The following is a 7,454-nucleotide window of genomic DNA, read 5'->3' as shown; positions in this document are numbered from 1 at the left end:
AGCACAAGTTGATGGACTTCAGAACCGGGCATGATAAGTGGATACCGAACTTGTTTTCTGCTTCTCCAAACCCGTTGGTCCCTCAGGACCCAAGTGTTAAAGTCACTTATTTCATTAATCCAGAGACTAGAACCTGGAATATTGGTAGACTAAATACTTACTTAGATGATGACTCTGTTCAAAAGATTGTCATTATTATCTTAAGCCAGTTTCCACTCCTAATATGAGGGCTTGGGAGCTTTCAAAGAATGACATATTTTCTTTTAAATCTGCTTATTTGGGACTTAGAGGACTTATGTCTTCTTTTTGTAGTAAACTATGGAAGTGCATTTCGAAACTTATTTGGAAAGATGCTAGAAATGGTATACCTGCTAGAACTGCTCTTAATACTAGAATACCTATGAATTCTGTTGACTCTACCAGATGCTTTGATCTTCATGAGTATGTTATGCATGTTCTTGTTTTATGTCCGTTTGCTAGTCATGTTTGGTTTCTGTCTTCCTTCTGCGTTAACACTAATACTTTTCTGGATGAATCCTTAATTGACTGACTTGTTTTCTAACTGATTGATCATGTTAGTAAATTGCATGATGTTTGTTTGTTACTATCTTATGGTGTCTTTGGAGTAGTAGAAACAATCTTTTTTTAACAACCTTAAGAAAATCCATTGTGCAGTTATTAATAGAGCCAGAGCTTTGCTTTTGACTAGGAAACCAGAACTGCATATTTCTTCTAGTATCAATATTTGTTTTAATGACAAGCGAATTCGGATGGATAAATGCAATATTATGTTGCCTTTGATGAAACTTCCTTGGATAATGGTGCAGGCTATGTGATGAGGGAATCTTCAAATGAAGCTTCTTTTTGTGCGTCAATAGTTTTTTTTGTTGAGTCTGCGGCTGAAGCAGAAGTAAGAGCTATTTCGACGGTTTTGAATAAAGTTGTGCTACAAAAACTTACTTATATCATCATTGAGAGTGACACAAAGGATCTTATTGACCAATTTTCTACTGAAAGGTTTAAGGGTGATCTAAGAACACATGATATCTTCAACGACATTCTGTTTAATTCCTCATGTTTAGTTACTTGTCTATTTACTTTCCAACCTCCATTATGTAATTTTGTTGCTCATGCTTTAGTTCAATGAGAAAAAACAAATAATTTCATTATTAACTGGTTTGTACCTCTAACTTGGCGCTTACCAATTGTCGAGGAGAATCATTAGACGTTTTGAAGGTTGTTTCTTATAATAAAAAATAATAAAAATGTGCATGCATGCACCCAAGTTCAAACAGGTGCACAAAGGAAGCAAAAAACCAAACACAACTACTTAACAACAGTTGAAATGTTCAATTATCACCATTTTACCAAATGTGAAATAACAACATATTTGTCAGCATTTTTGACTCTTGTAGATACCAAATTATCACCCTACACGTGTCAAACAAAATAAATACGTGAACTTTCAGAAACCGGAGAGTATCAGATGGGACGCACACGTGTTACACAATAGCATCCCCCAATCCTGCATTCGCATATCTTAAGATAAATTTGAAATAAACGTACCCAATTTAGTCCAACTGACATTGAAAAAGCGACCGCATTAATGGCTGCTTAGGCACGGGATAATCCAACTACCAACATTAAATGTGACAAGAAAGGAAACACACGGAGGAAAGTGAATGGCTGGGATAAAGGTGAATCGACGAGGTTGGATCAGAATGCTGGGGCAACATCGGTTAGTCACATAAATCATCGTGTCATTTATATTGTATTGTTTATATTTGTTATGTATTTCAGTGTGTTTATATCCGTGACCAAGATATATGTGCGTGCATATATCGTCGTCCCTGCGTGTTTATTCATTTTACTGAGCAACTATGACGCCCTTTATGATTTACAAACATTGGGAATATTGATTGTTGTTGAGAGGTGAATTCGTGTTTATGTTATACCCGTACTAGCCACACCAGATGACCTCATTATACTAAGAATAAAAAGAGAGAGAGTTATCTTTCCATTGTACCTTGTCCTTATTTATATAGACTTTCCAAAAGCACATTCTTTTTATGATATCATATCATGTGTCTTAAACTCTTTTAATTACTACTAATGTCATTCCTTCTAATAAAACCTTCTTCTTTCCTATTAATTCCCCCATTGTCCTTTCCATCTGATAGACACTTTCTTGGTGGACTTGGGCTTTAGTTTCCAAGTCCCCATGTCTCATGTGGGGTTTGCCTCCCTTTTGGGGACACACTAACCCAGCTAAGGGGTGATATTTTTCATGTATCAACATTAGTCCCCTGACTATGGGTCAATTGTTAAATGACCCGATAGTCAAATCATCCTTCATTCTCGATCACCACGCGTCGTAAGTAGCAGGACGGTTATTATGCCATTTATGATGACACTTCCTCTATATATAGGTATCATTCCTCCTATTCGATCATCCGCTTCAAACACCTCGTTTTCCATTTTGTTTCTTCTTGTAGGATACTTTACTTAAATGGATCATCCCCTTCATGGGTACGTTTTAACCTTAGCGCCTATTCCTGCACTGGTCTCAATGTTCAAGGAGGCGGAACTGAAGCGCATGTTGTTAGCGAAGGCCGAAATTGAGGCGCTTCGCGAACACAGATTAGCAAAAAGGGACTCCATACGTGTCCAGTTCGCGAAACGTCATGAAGCATCAGGAGACTCAAAGGGCCGGACACATGACATCTACAATTCAGCACGCTTTAGATGACGCTGTCACAGCCCGATACGCTGCCAATTCGCTTTTCATGGAGTCCTCACTAATGACAGCAACCATAGATCATGTCATCGCTGATTGTCGTTCGTGTACCCCTGACCAAGTGACTCCGCGGCTCCCGGGGTACATTATGTCCCTAGCGGTTGTCTCAGCGCTTGTAAACTTGCTCTATCCCAAAGATGAGCTCGCGCGTTTACTAGCGTTAACAGCAGAGGTGGAGGCGTTGTGGGCTCTCAGGAGGACTCGCTTAGGCAAAGCACATAGGGAATGTGATGAACATGAAGGCACCCTTGCGCTTGCTCGTAATGCAAGAGGTAAGGGTAAAGTTATGCGAGATATCCGTAGGTTGATAAGCGAGGCTAACTTGGAATTATCTCAGGCTACCATTAAGTGTGACGAGGGGCGTTTAATGGCGGAGGCCGTGGATATGGACATTTCCCGTTGTCGCGAGTTGATAGTTGGTTAATGTGTTATTCTTGGCGCCTATTCCCATGTTGGTTCCGGTGAGATTCAGACGCTGTGAACTGAAGCGACTTCTGCTTGTGAAGTCCGAAATCAAGGAACTTCAAAAGCAGAGGAAGGTAAATAGGGATGCCAAGCGCGAAAACTTTAGGTTACAACATGAGGCGTACCAGACTGTTCGGCAAGCCGAACCATCAGGTCGCGTGCCATTAGGGATCCAGCAAGCATTGGACGAGGCTACTACCACTCGCGACACGACTAATCAATTATTTGCAGATTCTGTGATGATGATGGCTACAATAAATCGCGCCATTTTCGATTTCCATCTCTGGATTTCCGATCAGACAACTTCACCACTTCTGGGGCATACTATGACCTTGGCGGCTGCGTCTACGCTCGTACCTCACTTCTATCTTGAGGACAAACTGGCGCGTCTATTGGTCCTAAAAGAGGAAGCGGGTTTGTTATGGACGTTTCGATTAATTCGTCAGGATAAAGCTCGTAAATAGTATGATGAGCATGAGGACACTCTTTCGCTTGCTCGTGAAGCTGGAGCTGAGGATGGGGTTATTCAAGACATCCATCATTTGGTGCATGAAACTGATCAGGATCTTCGTTTGGCCACTACCCAGTGTGATGAAGGGCGTTTGATGGTAGAAGTTTTGGATGCTGATATTGCTCGTTGTCGGGTGTTAATGGATTATTAGGTTGTGTATCCCTCTGTAGGTTATTTTTTTTTACACTTAGTTCCTCTGTTCTCTTTTGTGTTTGTTCTGAATCAACATGAAAAGTTTTTGCTTTTAAGTTGGAGTATTGTTTTCTCTGTTCTCTTCCCTTTCTTTCTTCTCTATTTTTTTTTAATGCGCTTACTTCAATCCTCTCGCGTTTCTCTCTCGTTTTTTTTTTCGTGAGAGGGTATGCATACTCCCTTCATTTTTCATGAGGGGTCACCGGTGATAAAAGAGGGTTAACTCCCTAGTAACGCGCCTACTCCCCCTTCTTTTGTTAAGAAGGTACCGGGGGGCGTTAATGAAACACGCTTACTCCCCCTTCTTTTTGTTGAGAAGGTGCCGGGGGGTGGGGGTTAGTGAAATGCGCCTACTCCCCCTTTTTTGTTTAAGAAGGTGCTGGGTGGGTGGGTGTTAGTGAAACGCGCCTAATCCCCCTCTTTTTTTTTTTTTGTTAAAAAGGCGCTAGATGGGGTGGGAGTTAGTGAAACGCGCCTACTCCCCCGCCTTTTTTGTTTTGAGAAGGTGCCGGGGGTGGGCGTTAGTGAAACGCGCCTACTCCCCCCTTCTTTTTGTGTTGAGAAGGGGGGGTTAGTGAAACACGCCTACTCCCACTTTTTTTTAAGAAGGTGCCGGGTGGGATGGGCGTTAGTGAAACGCGCCTACTCCTCCTCCTTTTTTGTTTTGAGAAGGTGTCGGGGGTGGGCGTTAATGAAATGCGCCTACTCCCCCTTCTTTTTTGTTTGAGAAGGTGTGGGGTGGGCGTTAGTGAAACGCGCCTACTCCCCTTTATTTTTGTTGAGAAGGTGCTAGGGGGCGTTAGTGAAACGCGCCTACTCCCCCTTCGAAAGAGTCGGGTAGAGTGGGCATTAGTGTAACGCGCCTACTCCCCCTCGTTTGTATTTCGGACGGGTGATGCTGTCAGTAGAGGAAAGTCAATCAGGCGCCTTTGGCTTTCCGAGACCCTTGCGTATTTGTCAGGTGATCAAGTGCCTTTGGCTTTCCTGAGACCTTTTGTGAATGTCAGTCAATCAGGCGCCTTTGGATTTCCTGAGACCTTTTGTGAATTTTTCAGTCAACCAGGCGCCTTTAGCTGTCCTGAGATGTTTTGTGAATTCGTCAGTCAAGCAGGCGCCTTTGACTATCCTGAGGCATTTTGTGGATTTGTCAGTCAATCAGGCGCCTTTAGCTTTCCTGAGACATTTTGTGAATTTGTCAGTCAATCAGGCGCCTTTGGCTTTCCTGAGACCTTTTGTGAATTTTTCAGTCAACTAGGCGCCCTTCGCATTCCCAGGACCTTTTGCGAATTTGTCAGTAAATCAGGCGCCTTTGGCTTTCCTGAGACCTTTTGTGAATTTGTCAGTCGATTAGGCGCCCTTGGCTCTCCCGAGACTTTTTGTGAATTTGTCAGTCAAGTAGGCGCCTTTGGATGTCCTGAGACCTTTCTGTAGATACGTCATGTTGTATAACTTACTTTTATTGCTCTGGGAAGATGTTTACATGGAGCGACTTCACGCATAATTTTTTTTTAACCACTTGTCGTTAATAGGCGTTTTGACTTTGGTTCCGTTCATACGCTTAAGCTTGTAGTATCCACGTTCTGCCACTTTCCTTACCATGAACGGGCCTTCCCAATTTGCAGCAAACTTTCCGGCACCGGCGTTTCTTTGTACGTGTGGGGCGATTTTCAGGACCAACTCATCCACCTTAAATGCTCTTTCCCTGACGCTCTGGTTATAGTAATTAGTTGCGCACTTTTTATATGCTTCCGCGAATCTTTATGCTCGCGCTTTCCTTTCCTCTATTGTGTACAAATGGGCAAAGCGGCTTATTTTGTCAGGTGTGGTGTGGCTAGCCATTGCCACTCTTGCATATGGGATCGCTATTTCTGCAGGAAGTATCGCGTCTTCTCTGTAGACTAGCGAATAAGGTGATGTTCCCGTGGAGCTGCGCTTCGAAATCCTATATGCCCAGAGCGCTAATGGCAGCTATTCGTGCCATTCTCTATGATGATCGTGCACTGTTCTGATAATGATCCGGATGAGCATCTTGTTAGTCGCTTCCGCCTGCCCATTCCCTTTGGGGTAGTAGGGAGTTGACGTGTGGAGCTGTTGTAGTATTTCGATTGCGGTAAATAAGGATTCGTTGCTCGGACTTGAAAAGATTTTAAAACAAAAATATATACAAAATTTGTCACAGGATCAAGAGATACTAGGACTCAGGATTCCACCAATTCTTATACTCATGCGAATCAACTATTAATTCTAGACAATTATAGCTTATAATGATAACAAATATCGACTCTTTTCTTTGCGAAAAATAGATTTTGTAAAGTATTAGATGTAAATCATAAGCATGATGCATAAAGAGTTCCTAGACTAAGCATACATCATCAGATAAAATCACAAATAATCAAGAAAACCCATAAATCAACTCATAATAGTGCAAACAGTCATAAAAGAATTAAATAGAATTACTCATGCATAAAGAATGGTTTCCTCCATCATCCCAGTAATGGGGTTTAGCTATTCATAATAATCATGTTCTAAAAATATATATTTGATGCTCAAAATATGATTAAAAGAGTCAAAAGTTATAAAACAATGATTCTAAGATTCACAGAAGGCGTCCAGAAAGAAACGATAGAACTAAACTGCTGTAAAATAACGATAAAACCTGAGCGTTGTAAACAACGACACTTCCTTTCCGCTGCTGGAACTGTTGAAGAACGACTATCTTTAAGTGTATGCTCTTCGTGTTCTTGAAGCTTTTTAATGGCAGCAGCAGCAGGTGAACATTGCTGCTGGTTCCATTTTCTCGCTCCTCCTAGCTCTGGATCGACCCCAAACTCTTGATATCCTTTTCTAAGACTCGTAACAACTTATTTATACACCACAGCTCGAGAAAATCTCGAGAAAATCTTTTCTTTTTTTCTTCGCTGCCAAACTTTCCTCCACGGCTGCTGGAACTTCAATCTCTTCGTACGCGTCATCTGAGCTGTTAAATTGCCACCAAACTCTCCTATGATATAGCAACAATCAAAGAGAATATATTCTCTACCCAACTGGCCATGTAACTTCCACAGTTTGAACCAAACAGAACCCGTGAAATATCACGACTCTGTCTTCTTTTTCCGGCTTGTCTAGCCCAATACGTTCGATCAAAACACATGTACATGGTCTTTTATCCTCTATGAAGTCCAGCCCGGTTGATTCCCACGATTTAATCTCCCTAAAAACAGCCCAATGATTCGAACTCTTCGCTGTTATTCACTGCAACATCATTTCCCGCCAATTTTTCTTTTAAACCGTGAAGAAGGTGCCCCCCTTATCCAATCCTGATGTCCCCTTAGTACGTGCCCTGAAATGGGTGCCCCTTATCCAACTTAGGGGTGCCTTTAGCAATTCTTCTGGGATGTTTTCCGCACTTTTTCGGGGTTCCTCCGGGGTATTTCTGGGTGTCTCCAATATACTTCTGGGGTGCTTCTGGTAGTTATCAACGGAGGTCCA

This window comes from Papaver somniferum, chromosome 1, assembly GCF_003573695.1.
Source record: "Papaver somniferum cultivar HN1 chromosome 1, ASM357369v1, whole genome shotgun sequence".
Lineage (NCBI taxonomy): Eukaryota > Viridiplantae > Streptophyta > Magnoliopsida > Ranunculales > Papaveraceae > Papaver > Papaver somniferum.
This window is presented reverse-complemented; position numbering follows the sequence as displayed.